The sequence below is a fragment of the Prionailurus bengalensis genome, chromosome A2 (assembly GCF_016509475.1).
Source record: "Prionailurus bengalensis isolate Pbe53 chromosome A2, Fcat_Pben_1.1_paternal_pri, whole genome shotgun sequence".
NCBI lineage: Eukaryota > Metazoa > Chordata > Mammalia > Carnivora > Felidae > Prionailurus > Prionailurus bengalensis.
The window spans coordinates 121,359,419-121,372,992 of record NC_057348.1 but is presented as its reverse complement, the minus strand read 5'-3'; the positions used below and the strand labels follow the sequence as shown (position 1 = coordinate 121,372,992).

General features: G+C 48.1%; 1 protein-coding gene across 4 annotated transcripts in view; it reads left to right on the top strand.

Annotated features, from left to right (window-relative positions):
• Positions 1-13,574, top strand: part of NOD1 (nucleotide binding oligomerization domain containing 1) — a 77,298-nt gene that overhangs the window by 13,150 nt on the left and 50,574 nt on the right. Inside the window, exon 2 of one of the 4 annotated variants that reach the window (XM_043589187.1) lies at positions 4,752-4,898. The exons of the other annotated variants lie outside the window; for them this stretch is intronic. The gene's annotated coding sequence lies outside the window, so the exon portion shown is untranslated. The remainder of the gene's footprint in view (positions 1-4,751; positions 4,899-13,574) is intronic. 4 annotated transcript variants of the gene reach the window in all.

The following is a 13,574-nucleotide window of genomic DNA, read 5'->3' as shown; positions in this document are numbered from 1 at the left end:
GCAGAGTTGGCCAAGCCAAGCTCACCACCACCCCTACCTTCGTCATCCCCCCCCCACCCCAGCCTCTGGAGCCATTGTGTCAGGCAGGCCTGGGCACGGTCACTCTGAGGGCGTCCTGGCCCTCTGCTGGGGCACAGTGCCCTAACAAGGGGCTGCTCTAAAGCCAGCAAGGCAGTTTTGTACTGACTGCACTTTGTTAAAAACGGAAGGTAGCCTAGTAAACTGCCACTTTGGAATTTGTTTCACAAAACTATAGTTTCCAGTATTAATAAATAGGTCAACATAAGGGCCCAGATTAGCACCAGGTTTTAGTAGGTCGGTTTTTTAATAAAACATGAAAAGTCGCCACTGTTCTGTTTGTTTCAGGATGTTGGTAGTTGGCCTCTTTACGTGTCTTCACCTAAGGGAAGAAAAGAGTTGGGAGGACATAGAGTCTTTCAGAGGCACACGCAACTGGGTAGGACAGTCATGCGTTGCTAGGGAAAACCCTTCCATGGCAGGTGATGACTAACTTGAGAAAATATCTGTGGTGTTCTAATTCCCGAAAGATTAAAGCCAGATGGCTAAGAACTTCCCATACTCCGTTTTAACACATTCCCCAATTGCTATCTATGACCGCAAACCAAACCTTCTAGAAGGAACTTGGTGGAAAGCTAGGCTGTTCTTTGGGGATATCCGTATTTCTTACAGTTCATGACAGCGGGCTCCTTCATTGGGATGGAGCCACTCATGGACCCCGTTTAACAAGGAGGTGTTTTACATTTAATATAAATTCAGGGACATCCATGGTTTCAAGTGGACACATGAGATCTGTAACAAATACAGACAGGCAGGATGTAAATGAAAGAAACTGGTTTTGGGGTCAGAATTGAACTCAAGCTCCTACTTTGTTCTTTAACTGTGTGAGCTCGCCAAGGTACTTAACCTCTTCACCCTGTGTCCTCCTTTGTCAAGTAGTTATAAGAATTCTTTCTTTACCGAGCGGTTTTGCGTATTTGATGAGGTAATTGATATAAGCCACCTGGCTTTCAGGAAGTGCCAGTTATTGTGATAATGATTACGCAGATTACTGGGGTCAGAGTGCTGGTCTTGCCACCCCTTGAGCTATGTGGCTTTGGCTAACGTAACAGTCGTGAGTCTCAGTTTTTGTATCTGCAAAATGGGGATGGATAACTCTACCTTATGTGGAAGCATTGGTTTGAGGCTTGATGGAATGAAATGATGATGCATCTGATCTGAAAGACCCTAAATAATAGCAAACACTTACATAGATTTAACTGTGGGTAGCCCTGGTCTAAAGGCTTTAGGGTTTGGGGATTTGGTGGTGGTGCCTTTTTTTTTTTTTTTTTTTTTTTTTTTTTTTTTTTTTTAGCGCATTTAATCTTCCCAACAGCCCTCTGTGCTGGTTATCCCATTTTACGGATGAGACAACCGAAGCTCAGCGAGATGAAAGAACTCGTCCAAAGTGAACAAATGGTAAAGGCTGCACCCAGGATTTGAAGCGGAACCCTGTTATCAACCGCTGAAGCTGCACTCTGTGGGTGCCCCTGCCTCTGCTCACCTCCCCCACTTCCCCGTGTCTGCCTTCTGTAATTGGCCAGCAGACGTGCTTCTGCTCTTTGAAGACCCGTATTTCTGGACACGGGGGCCCCAGCGGCCAAAGAACTGCCTGCTTATAAAGGGGCACTTCCCCCCACCCCTGCCTCAACCCCAGACTTGCAGCTTTTAAGCCTCAACAATCGCTTCCACTGGCTGATCTAACATCCCCTGGGTGTGGTGGGGCTGGGGGAGCCCTGATATTCCTACTGACTGATGTTTTTAGAGTGGATTATGATGTTTATTTGAGAGAAATGTCATCTCAGTGCACTGAGACAATTAGCCTGGGTGTAATAAAACCTACCTTCACCCAGACAGGTGTGCGGAAAGAGCAGGCCTGGAAGTTCCAGGTGGGGCTGCGCTGGGCACAGTGTTCAAACAGCATGCCATCGAAAGTGAAGTGCCTGGTCCAAGGTGATTGCCTTTTCACAAATTCCTTCCTCCCCGTCCCTCTTCTTTACACCCCAGGAGCTTTTGCCTCTTTTGGAGATCTAGCAATCTTCCAGGAGACCCGAGCCAGTGGAACACGGGCCCAGATACGCACATTCTCCATTGAGTGAATGGAGGATGCTTCAGCCTTTCAGATAATGAGGTGGCGATTGTTTTTCTGGGAAAACAGAAAGTGTGGAGTGCTTTGCTGGCTCCCCGGTCTGGTGTTGAGGGCTGTTAGAAAGCTGTTTGTAGCTCCTGGTTCCTCCTGGCTCGCCGGAGATTCAATTCTTCAACACATTAATTCAACAAATATTATCGGAAGGCCTTGCTAGTGCCAGGAGTCTATCTGTATCACTGGGATACAGCAGTGAATGAACCGGACCCAGCATCCGGCCAAATGGAGTTTGCAGGATGCTGGAGGAGGAAGGGGTGCAACACACAAACACGTAGTTTGAAACTGTGGTAAGCGCCGTAAGTGAAAACAACGGTATGCCATGAGACAGACCATCAGAGCTGCACCAGGATTAAGGCAGTCTGAGATATGCTTTTCCAAGAATGAGCCTTTTCAGCTAGAACTTGGGATGAGAAGGAGTTGGAGCAGCCAAACGCAGGGAACAGCATGTTTGAAGGCTCAGAGGCGGGAAGGCACCGGCTGTGTTGGGGGAATGTGCCGAGAGAGCTAAAGAATGAACCAAACTCAGGCCAAGCCCAGCTTCCTGGGCTGGGAAGGATTTGGAATTTTATTCTAAAAGGCCGTGGGGTGGGGCTTCAGGAGATCCCTACCCCCCAGCCCAACCCCTGCTTTTTCTGTTAGTAATGAACAAGAAAAAGATAGTTAACCCCTATTTATTAAGCTTTATAAACCTCGTCTTAATGTGTGAGACAATTCTGGAGACGGAAATTTCGGTTTTCAGTTTCTAAATGAAACAGCTGAAGCCCATAATAAAGTAAAAGATGGCAGAATCAGACATCGGAGCCTGACCCACCTAACCACAGCACTGGCTCCATGGTTCTCTGGGGCAGATGTGTAAACGTGTTCGAGCCTCCTAGGTGCCAGGATCCCTCAGCAGGAGCCTCGGTGGATGGAGGTGGGCGGATCAGTCCTTTCTGGCTCCTTGGAAACAGGAACCAAAGGACCTAATGAGCAGAGGCAGGGTGGGAGTGTGGGTGTCAGACCGTCAGGATCTGCAGGTACCAAATCCTGGGAACCCTGCCTCCCTGGCCAAGGGAAGGGACATCGGATAGTTTTTCATACGAGTCTGCTCTCGTCTGGCATTGCCCAAAAGCCCTGAAAGAGGTGCTTTCTCCGCCCTGTTCGTTAGCCGGGGGAATGGCATACCTTTAAAAGGCACAGGGTTTGGAAAAAAAAACAAATTCTTTATTTGGAACTTTCACGTCATAGGAAAAGCCTCCAAACCGTAGGGGGGCTGAGACCTCACCATGGCATACCAGCTTGCTTTGGGGGGTCTACACTGCCCTCTCTCTCCATACTTCTGTGATGTTGTCATGAGGTGACAGAGTCGGAGGCGATGTGTTTTGGCTGGTGGGAGGCCTGCTCCCTACCACAGGACCACACTGGCTGAGGGCTCTGGAGGGCCCAGGCCCAGGGTGGTGCTCCCTCTGGGGGAACTCGGCATCTTCTCAACCTCTCAGCACCCCTCAGGGTCACCCTACTCACGTCCCAGATACCCTGCAGCCGAGCTCCTGGGTAGACTTGGGTCCCACGTGGTTCTGACTGTGGCATCATGTTCAAGTGGGGTGAATAAAACTCTCCAGCTAAGTGTTTTGGCCAGCAGTCAGCAGTGTTTATTTACTCAAGGTCAAGTTTCAACTCAAGCCTCTGAAGTGACTAACTTATTCTGTTCTGGTGGAATGCCTTTCCTTTGAGCAGCCCCAGACATTCTCTGTGTTGGTTCTCAGTGCCACCCCCAGCTGTCCCAGACCTGTTGCTTCTGGAGCACTTCCTTCCGCCTAAGTGCTTAAACCCGCTTACAGAGTTCCAGATCTGAGTTTCTGATTCAAGCGTCTCTTGTCTTCAGTCTTCTTTCCTTATTGAGGTACTTTTATTTACTGGCCCCTCAGAGGTGGATCCCAGGCAGGGTGTTTTCGGAACTTCGTTTTTCAAAGCCTGGATGACACCAGGAAAATGTCAGTCAATAATTGCACGTCAGCCCCCATAAGGCACCATGGCAGGAGAGGGGGTGGGGTGGGGCACTGTCACAAAGCACAAGTGATTTTGTCCTGGGTGCACGGATAGACAATGTCCTAGAAGTTGAGAGCTGGGCTCTGGTTGGCCTTTTCAACGCAGCAGCTGATATAAATGCCTTAGAGCAATAGAAGATACTCGTGCCCTCAGATTTGAATTTATCCACCAATCACCTTAGCAAGCAACTTCCCCTAAGTATTCGCATACTCATTCAGTGCACAGTAAGGAAGCCCCTGCCCTAAGCAGTGTGTTGTGCCAGATTCATTCACTCCACAACTTTTTTAAGCGTTTATTTTTGAGAGAGAGGGAGAGAGACAATCCCAAGCAGACTCCGCACTGTCAGCACAGAGCCTGACGCGGGGCTCGAACTCACAAACGGTGAGATCGTGACCCGAGCCGAAGTCGGACGCTCAACCCGCTGAGCCACCCAGGCGCCCCTCAGTAATTTTTTTTTTTATCTCGCATCCACTGTGTTCTAGAGTGCAGTGACTAACCAGATAGGCCTCTTCGCTCGCAGTCAAATGCTGGACCTCAAGGATGAACGGGGCAGAAGTCCTGGGCTCGTCTGCCTTCTCCATCACGGTCTGTGCCTGCAGCGTGACCCGCGCTGCCCTAACCACCGCGTGTGTATGAACTCATCGAACCCTCGCGGCGATCTTAGGAGGTAGGCGCTAATCTTGTCTGCGTTTTCTAGGGAAGAACACTGAAGCACAGAGGGGGGGTGTGGTGTCATTTGTCCAAATCACACCGCTATGATTGGAATCGGGTAACCTGGTGTTAGAGTCTTGCTTGGCCCTTGATGGCCACCATCAATCAGCACGAAGGGAGAAGTTAAGAAGGGAGAAGGTGAAGTACCTCGTCCTCTGAGAGAAGCGGGAGTTCCCAGCGGGGAGACAGGGGCCGAGGGGAAGAACAAGGTGTCTGTCTATCGCTACTTGGGGGGAGGGTGTATGCTTCTGCCCACCCAGGCAGCTATTCTAATCACAAGGAAGCAAAAGAAGCCTTTGCCTCAGGGCCAGGAGGCCTGGCTTCTAGTTCTGGTTGATCCATACTGCCCAGGGCCTCGGTTTCCTCACCTCGAAAATGGGGGCCTTGGACAACATTCTGTTCCACTCAAGAAGTTCAGGGTTCCAGGGGCGCCTGGGTGGCTCAGTCAGTTAAATGCCGACTCCAGTTCAGGTCACGATCTCCTGGTTTGTGGGTTCGAGCCCCGTGTTGGGCTCTGTGGTGGCAGCTCGGAGCCTGGAGCCTGCTTCGGATTCTGTGTCTCCCTCTCTCTCTGCCCCTCTCCCACTCATGCTCTGTCTCTCAAAAATAAATGATAAAAAAAAAAAAAAGCCCCAGGGTTCCAGCAGAGAAGCAAGGGGCTGGTTCTGCGTACATTATATGCAGTGTTTCTCAACCAGGAGGCTTGACTCTGAGCCATGTGGAGTCAGAAGTGGGACTTCCCAGAAGGCCCCGCGACAGGAGGTCTGCATTCTGTCAGCTTCCATCCCCTCCCAAGGGCTTACATCAGCTGGGGCAGCATTCCTTCCTTTGTAGGCAGGGTGGCTGGCTGCGTCTGCATCTGGAGTTCTGTGGCACTTGCCCAAGAAAGGAAGATAGAGAAGAAAAGGAAGCTAGACGGAAGGAGAGGGGGCGGGGGCAGTGGCCCAGAAGAGAGATGATGGGAGATCAACTTCTGTATCTGCTTGGAAATTCGGAGGGATTAAGGGCTTTCAGATACTTCAAGCGAACGAGTGTTAATGGAGTTTAAAAGCTTCAAATAATAAACTGTAGCCTCACCCATCTGCTACGTTTTCTCCAGAGGAAACTGTCAGTCGTTTTCCGGCATGGCAGAGGCATACAGGAGTGGGCTTGTGTCCCAGGATAAGAAATTGAAAACAAAGTAAGAAAAATTAATAGGAACAACAACAACAACAACCAGCCCATGAGAGCGAGAGAAAGAGTTCTATGTAGGCCCATTAAAGAATGGCAGTTTGCATTTGTCTAATGTCAGAAGCCTGGGAGCATAACTGAGCTAATGTTTTTGTGGATTACGCAGCAGGGAAAGTGGAGGCAGTTTGAGTCGCCCCGTTGTGCCCCATTCTCTGCCCAGCACTGCCAATACTGTGTAAACATATGCTAGGCACTCGCTTTCTGTGAGCTTGCTGTTGGGATGGGTTAGTCCACCCACCCCGTGGTTGGGCACCTTGAAGAACGGTGGGACCATGCTCTTCAAATCCTCACTCCAGGGGCGCCTGGGTGGCTCAGTCGGTTGAGCGGCCGACTTCGGCTCAGGTCATGATCTCGTGGTCCGTGAGTTCGAGCCCCGTGTTGGGCCCTGTGCTGACAGCTCAGAGCCTGGAGCCTGCTTCGGATTCTGTGTCTCCCTCTCTCTGACCCTCCCCCGTTCATGCTCTGTCTCCCTCTGTCTCAAAAATAAATAAAACGTTAAAAAAATAATAATAAAATAAAAAATAAAAAAAATCCTCACTCCAGCCAGTCCACGTCAGTAAACACAGTACAATTATCATCGTCATTTTAAGACTGGTCTGAGGAGGCTGTGGGTCCTATTCACCAAAATGAATCTTCTTCAAGAGAGGAGAAATTTCCTTGAGGAGACTGCAGGTGTAATCGTCGACCCTCATGGGCGTGTGTGGGTTTCGCTGGGGTCTACGTTCAGGTTGGCAGAGTCCATTCTGATTGATGTTTTATAATCTGGGGAATATCTCCGAGGCAGGCCGGGAATGGTGGCTTTCTTGAGCTCCTCTTAAATCTGAACTCAATAAATAAACACCAGTTATCTATTATCTGGTATCAATGATCGATTTCTGTTGTTCTGGGCTGTGGGAGTGAGAATGTTTTGGAAACCCATAGTGTGTGTGGCAGCTTGTGGCTTTGCTGAGATGGTATTTGCTGGTTTGACATTCACGATAGGATGTGCTTTTAACAGGGGAAAGAGTCTCAAATGGTTTCACTGGTAACGGTACCTTTTGGGTGGGGAGCGGATATCGGGTGGGAAAATGTGAGCTTCCGGTGGCAGTCCTCCATCAAAATGCAAACATCACTCAGGGGCAAGATGCTCCACAGAAGGCAAATGAGCCGATATTGTTTTAAACCGTTGAGAGGCTTGTGTTACATGAAAGGAAGGGGAAAATACAAAAGGAAATGAAATATTTGGTAATCACGGAGCATTTCTTCAATAAGGTATTGCTTGAGGTCCGAAGATTGAAAAATATCTACTTGCAAGTCAGTTTTGTTGATTCTTTTGCTGTATAATTTTTTTCGTGAGGATTGATATTTTCGCTTTTGATTCCTTATTTCAAACCGGAGTCAAGTGGCAATACCATGAGTGGACAGCCTCCTACGAAATTGAAGACAAAGTAAAATTGTTCCCGCCCACAAACCTGTCAGCTTGACTGTGATATTTCACCAAACCAGAAAGAGCATTTCTTTTATTCACAGGTGCCCAGAAAGAGTCGTAGCGTCTCCTCTGAGTTTGCTTGGTTTCCATGACCTGTCGCTTCATTTGATGGGGACGCAGGGCTCGGACCCATGGACCGCGAGATCATCACCCAGGTGCCCCAGCAGTGTGTGTTTTTCAAGTGATGATAGGTCTGGAAGACCTTTCTGTGCCAGTACGTATGTCTTCGTCACTGACGATGGTTCGTACGTGACAGTCCTGACGTGGTGACGGTGGACTGGGCTGAGGTGCAGCGGTTCTGGCACCGGGCAGGTAGCTGGGTGAAACGACAGGATGTGGGGCCACAACAAGCAGATGCGGCCGCCGCGGTAGAAATCAAGGATATGCAGGACTTGCTCGTGTGCCTTTTTTCTGCTTCATACGTTAGTATCTTCTTTTACAGATGACTGTAAGTCAGAGCGAGACGGAGAATGGTGTTTTATTTTAACCTAACCCTGAACTCCATAACTACAGTCAGTTTTGTGGTATCTGAAAAAAAAAAAAAAAAATTGTAGCGGCTTCTCTTTACTACGCGTGGTCCTTTAATGTCCCGGGGTTCTGTCCTCCAGAAACTGCCGTCTTGTGAAGGAAGGGTGGGAGCCGTGGTGTGCATCCAGCCCTGCCTAGCTGTCTGGACTTTGACAACCCACTTCTCCACTCTGGGCCTCAGTTTCGCAACGTGCTGAATGCTGTTCTTGTCCGAAAGCGTTGTCTCCCTCAGGCTGGGCTGGGTTACAGATAATTCCAAAATCTCAGCAGCTCAAACAACAGGTTTGTGTCTTACTCATACCGTGCCTGTCCCAGTGTGGCAGGAGGCAGTCCCTGTTGCCATTATTGGTGGGTCATGATTCAAAGCAAGTGACTTCAAGGGGGTAGGGAAGTGTAACCCTCCCTGGTACCTAGGAAGAGGGTCCAAACTACTTATTTATGTGTTTTAAATATTTTATTTTTAAGTAATGCTCTGTACCCAATGTGGGGCTCGAACTCCCAACCCCGAGATCAGAAGTTGCACGCTCTACTGACTGAGCCAGCCGAGCACCCCAAGAATCCAAACTATTTAATGAGCCACCTACTTCTATCACTGTGTCTATTTTTCAAGGAGCACCAGCCTGTTTGGGAACTCACATTTAGAGAAATGAACAGGGGCACCTGGGTGGCTCAGTTGGTTAAGCAGCCCTTGATTTCTTTCTTTTTTTTTTTTTTTTCAATATATGAAGTTTATTGTCAAATTGGTTTTCCATACAACACCCGGTGCTCATCCCAAAAGGTGCCCTCCTCAATACCCATCACCCACCCTCCCCTCCCTCCTACCCCCAAAGCAGCCCTTGATTTCTACTCAGGTCATGATCTCATGGTTGTGAGTTCAAGCCCCGCATCAGGCTTTGCGCTCACAGTGTGGAGCCTGCTTCAGATCTTCTGTCTCCTCCTTTCTGCCCCTCTCACACGTGTGCGCGCTCTCTCTCTCTCTCTCTCTCTCTTTCTCTCAAAAATAAACCTCAGAGAAATGAACTGAACTGGGGGTGGGGGGGAGGGCAGTGAGGGATGTAGGTGGCGCTGGGGTCAGCATAGGTACAGGAGCTCATAGCCCTGGCCAGATTCCATAGCAGCTGGATGCCAGCAAAGCTGGCTTGGGTTTTGCTTCTGTTAGTATGTGTTCCCAGCCTCCGAAAGGGACAGCAGCAGAAATGCCTGTAGAATGGCTTGACTACACAATGTAGCAGTTTGCATCTGCTACATTGTTGAAGAATGTTGGAAGGACTAGGCTTCGGATCTGTTCATCTTGCCTGGTATTGCAACACCAATTTGTGGAAAGCTGTGTCATTTATCTTGAAATACAAGTATTCCAGGCCCAGGATGAATTCCCAGCAGCTGAGTGTCGAAGAGCGAAATCATGGGATCAGTGTAGATTATGGGGAAAGATTTTCTTGAGGCTTCTGTTGTTGATTGAGGCCCTGTCAGTGGGGGTAGAAGCCACATTTGGTAGTTGACATGCACAGTTATGCCGTGGGCAGGGTGACCTCTGCCCCCGGGCTCTGCTCGGTGATTCTGCTCAGGGCAAAGCTGCTGCATGTAACTCACGATCTCACTCGGAGATAACACTGAGGTCCTCTCTGTGCACGGAGGTTTATTATAAAGATACACGGGATTTAAGGAGTATGACCCCTGGGTGGCTGTGGAGACCATGTCCCTCAGCAGTGGGCAGCCCTGACCCAGTCCTCATGTGCTGGGGGTTTCCTGGGACTCAGTGTGTCTCACATTCACGCTCCTAAGAGATGGGGCTCTGAGCACGTCTCCCGGCCACCTGCCACTGCAGAGGGCTCCAGTGGGGCCCAAGGAAGGCCCACGGGCCACTGCACATCTCACTGGCGCTCTTGGTTCATTTCCCACTCGGTGTGCTCCCCACACTCGAAATCTTGTGTTCTGTCCGTCTGCCCTGCCAGGTTATAAACTCGGTGACTCTGGAAAGATAGTTAACCTCTGTGTGCCTCAGCTTTCTCATTTGTGAATCGGCCATAACAATGGCCTCTGCCACCTAGGGTTGTCCGAAGAATTGAGGGAGATAATAGAGAAGATTAAATTAGGTGATAATCACTGAGGATATTTACTTGATGCCCAGTCTAGACACTTTGAATAATGACTCAGTCCTTGTAGCAACTCTTTGAGGCAGGGGCTGTCACTGTGAGGAAACTGAGGCTCAGAGAAGCTGCGGCTAGCTTGCTAATGAGTAAGGGAACAGGGTTTGAATTCAGTCCCTCGGTCTGGCTGGCTCTAGAGACCACATCTAGCCCTTTGTTACTGTATCTCTCGCAGGTACTGGAAAGCCTTGGCTGGATGCTGGGCCCCTAGTAAAGTGCTTACTCAGTGTTAGTGATGGTCCTTTGTGCCCTGCTGGAGCCACCACGCAGTGCAGCCCGTGACACCCGACCTCTGCAGAAGGACACGGGAGGCCGACATCCTGGAGTCTTTCCGGTGCCCCTCCCCCGCCTGTTCCCTGGCTGCCCGTCTGCAGGTCCTGTTGACGATATTGTGTTGTCTTGTGATTGGCCACGGATGGAGGCTTCTGGATTTGCTGTGGGGGTTCAGGCAGGCAGGGCCAGGCCAGCGGAGGTGTCACCAGCCGGCATCACGTTTGATCCTTTGTTTGGCACGTGGAATTTCTCAGTTACGGGCTTTAAAAGATCAAAGAGTGGCAGGTGGCTCTTATTTTTCTTTATAAAATAAAAACCGGGCAAGTAAAGCATCTGTCAGAAACTGGCTTCTGCAGCTCAAGAGAGGGCCTTGGTGGTTACACAGAAACACAAGATAATGGTAAAGGGACAGCATATATACACACACACACACACACACACATATATACATATATATGTGTATATATATACATATATATGCTGTCCCTTTATATATACATTTATATGCTGTCCCTATGTCTGTGTACATATATATGTGTATATATACATATGTATGTGTATATATATATATATATATATATATATATATATATATGTAGTGTGATGCCAAAATGTAGAAGGTTAGTCTAGAATGTTAACAGTGGTGTAGGTGATTTGGGTTTTTTTGTCTTTCTTATTTATTTATTTATTTATTTATTTATTGCATTTCCCAAAGTTTCCACAGTTTCCTACTAGGGGGAAAGTTACTCAAACATAAAAAGAAACCTCTATAGAGATGAGCATCTTTATAAAATGTTTTTTATCTTAGTTACAAAGAGTGCGCATTTACTTTCAGGGTCCCTTGGGATAGTAGAAAAGGAAGAAAGCCGCAGGACTGGGCAAAATCCCTCTTTAGAAAGTGAAACTGAATGTAGGGGAAGGGCCACCCTGTGATTCCAAGATGAAAGGGGAACAGAAGTCGCTCAGTCTCTGCATGTGAGTCCCAGTTGTTCTTTCCCCAGGTGGGATTTCTTTCTTTCTTTCTTTCTTTCTTTCTTTCTTTCTTTCTTTCTTTCTTTCTTTCTTTCTTTCTTTCTTTCTTTCTTTCTTTCTTTCTTTCTTTCTTTCTTTCTTTCTTTCTTTCTTTTAATTTTTAAAAAATGTTCATTTATTTTTAGAGAGAGAGAGAAAGAAACACTGTGAGCAGGGGAGGGGCAGAGAGAGAGGGAGACACAGAATCCAAAGCAGGCTCCAAGCTCTGAGCTGTCAGCTCCGAGCCCCACGTGGGGCTCGAACTCACAGATGGGGAGAAGACCGGGAGATCATGACCTTAGCCGAAGTGGGATGCTTAATGGACTGAGCCACACAGGCACCCCCAAGTGGGGCTCTTTTCTAAGTGATACTTTGTCCAATGTGTTCCTGTGACCTCATCACATGCCTTCTGACAGCAGGTCGGTCGCAGGGCTCTTCTAAGCACCCTGGGCCTTGCTTGCTGTTTGCAGACTTTTGGCTAGCACAGACCTCACCCCGTTCTAGGGTTCTAACTTTACGAAAGGCAGAAGTCTTTGCTTTGTTTCCTCCGTTCTTCTATTAGTTTGTTTTCTTTGCATTTGGTGAGCGGCTAGATTTCTGTTTGTGCTGTTTCTCTTGTCCGTGAGCCCCCTTGGGTCCAGTTGCCTTTGTGCAAGATGAGTGTAAATGAACAAATGAAATGGACGGAGGTCTCCACTCTCCAGGAGGCCTGCTCACTCTCACTGTGCTCTTCAGCTGGGAAGGCGCCCTGCTGACCCTTTTGCAGTAAGACTGACTTACAGCAGCACTCTCTGGAAAGTGTAGCTTTTTGCCACTCCAGACCCACTTCCCCTCCAGCTTCTCCTGGCAGCTGGCCAGGGAAGGAGGGTGTGGGGGCAGCTAGAGAACACAGCGACCTGCATTGACCATGTGCTTGTCCTCATCTGCTTGTTGTTCTAAATAAATTCCTGACCTTAAAGGGAAAGCTCTCAGTTTTAGACCATGGAGTATGATGGTCACTGTGGGGTCTTCATATATGACCTTCATTGTTAGGTTGACATATGTTCCCCCTAAACCCACTTTGTAAATAGAATTTTTGTTTTTCTTTTCTAATATATGCATGTAAGTCATACATTTCTATGAGTTCTTTAATTGTATCCCACACGTGTTGTATTTTTGGTATGTTGTATTTTCATTATCATGCAGTTCAAAATATTTTCTGATTTCTATTCTCTGACCAGTTGATTTGGGGATTTTCTAGGTGTCTTTTTATTTTTGATTTCTAGCTTGATTCCACTATGGTCAGAGAATATATTCTGAATGATTTCAGTTCTTTAAAATGTGCTAAGCAGCACCTGGGTGGCTCAGGCGGTGAAGCATCTGGCTCTTAACTTCGTCTCAGATCCTGATCTCACAGTTTCTGAGTTCGACCTCTGCATTGGAGCAGTGCAGAGCCTGTTTGGAATTCTCTCTCTCTCTAAAAAATAAATAAATAAACTTTAAAAACTATGTTAAGGGGCACCTGGGTGGCTCAGTCGGCTAGGCGTCCGACTTCGGCTCAGGTTGTGATCTCCCAGTTTGTGAGTTCGAGCCCCGTGTCGGGCTCTGGGCTGACAGCTCGGAGCCTGGAGCCTGCTTCAAATTCTGTGTCTCCCTCTCTCTCTGCTCCTCCCCTGCTCATGCTCGGTCTCTCTCTCCTGCAAAAATAAATAAAAACATTTAAAAAAATATGTTAAGAACTTGCTTTATGATATGTCAGTTTAATGTGAGGCATTCTGTTGCTGTTGGGTACATGTTTTATAGATGTCAGTTAGAAGACTTGTTATTCTGTTCAGATTCTCCATGTTCTTACTGGCTGTTAATTTTTGTGGTGTTTTCTTTCAGTTACTCTGAAGCATGTATTAAAGTCCTCCATTGTGGGGCACCTAGGTGGCTCAGTCAGTTAAGTGTCTGACTTCAGCTTAGGTCATGATCTCACCATTCATGAGTTCAAGTC